Source organism: Elephantulus edwardii, unplaced genomic scaffold, assembly GCF_000299155.1.
Source record: "Elephantulus edwardii isolate Elephantulus edwardi_28Jun2011 unplaced genomic scaffold, EleEdw1.0 scaffold00369, whole genome shotgun sequence".
Lineage (NCBI taxonomy): Eukaryota > Metazoa > Chordata > Mammalia > Macroscelidea > Macroscelididae > Elephantulus > Elephantulus edwardii.
Genome location: NW_006400119.1, coordinates 443039 through 444444, shown reverse-complemented (window position 1 = coordinate 444444; position 1406 = coordinate 443039). Strand labels below are relative to the sequence as shown.

The 1406-nt window shown below is 38.4% G+C and overlaps 1 protein-coding gene across 2 annotated transcripts in view; it reads right to left on the bottom strand.

Annotated features, from left to right (window-relative positions):
* The window catches only part of CERS6 (ceramide synthase 6), a 451257-nt gene that overhangs the window by 225701 nt on the left and 224150 nt on the right, over positions 1-1406 (bottom strand). The gene's annotated exons all lie outside the window — the stretch shown is intronic.

Here is a 1406-nt window from a genome sequence, read left to right as displayed (position 1 = left end):
AACAACAACAACAACAACAGGCATATCTTTCTTACTCTGAAACCTTTTCACTAAATCGCCTCCCTTCAATGATTGTTGTCACTGTGTACCATTAGGTTGGGACTCATGGCTGACCCTTCAGTGGGTTTTCAGAGGCAGTAAATCACATGGAAGGAGACTGCTCATCTTTTTCCTTTGGATTATCTGGTGGATTCAACCCCCAAGCCTTTGGGTTGGCAGTGTGATTCCTTAGCATTGGGCCATCAGAGCTCCCTCCTCCAATGACTAGTTTTTTTTATTCTTAGGATAAGGTATTCTGAAGTGAGAGATGGGCACGGAGTCTTAGTTAGCTGACTGGTTTTATGTGTGAACATTTCTTAAAACTGTAATGACTTTAGGTCAAAATTCTCTTTTTCAAACTGTTACGGGGATGTTAATTTTATTACTTGAGTACAATAGAGAGAATTCATCAGCTTAGGGAAAGTAAATCAACTCTAACTTACACATATCTTTGAGAGTGAAATAAAGGTGAGATTAAAGATTTCTTTCAGGAAACTCTGAAATGTAATCTAAATTCCCAGGGCGCCTTTCAAACTGTCATTAGTTTAAGAGTCTAAAGAAATACTGTAGCCAGGGAAAAATGTTATTTAACCTATGGACCAATTATTCAGGCTTGGGCTCTAGCCTCAAGGCAAACATTTCCTGAAATTATTTCTACCTCCATCAATAATTAACTTTGTGACTCCAAGTACTCTGCTCCATTTGCTGAAGGCTCAGCTGTTTCCTTGTTAGAAAAGCAATAGACTTCTCAATTCAAAACCATCGAATCTAGAGGCATGTTGAGACTATTCACTTTCCATCCTCAGGTCAAATATGAACCTACTTAATCTGAGTAGATAGTGTTCACTAAACTGTTGTTTCAAAAGATGCACTGCCAAGGAGTGAGGAACAGAAAGAATTGCATAAGAGAGCTTCTCTCTCTCAAAAGAGATAAGTCACTGAAACAAATAAGAATGCTGTTGTTAGGTGCTATCAAGTATGACTCACAGCGACTTTATGAAATGACCTTCTGGTGGGTTTTCAGAGGCAGCTAATCGCATGGGAGAAGATTGCCTATCCTTCTCTCACAGAACAGCTTGGCTGATGGACTTGAACTGTGTGTGTTCAGGACTGCAGCCCAGGTTCATACCACTAGACAATTTAGAGTCACCAAGTATGGCTCATAGCGACCTTAGGAAATGAAAACAAGAGTTTTAAAAATCCGTGACTCCACTATTCCCAGCTTTTTTGTTTGTTTGTTTTCTATTTCTTTGTTCCTTTATTTTTTCCCCTTTTTTAAATTAATTTAGTTTGTTTATTTTTCATTTCAATGAACATCTACAGAGATTTTGGAATTCCATTTTTTCATTGTTGCACCCTTCTCCCCG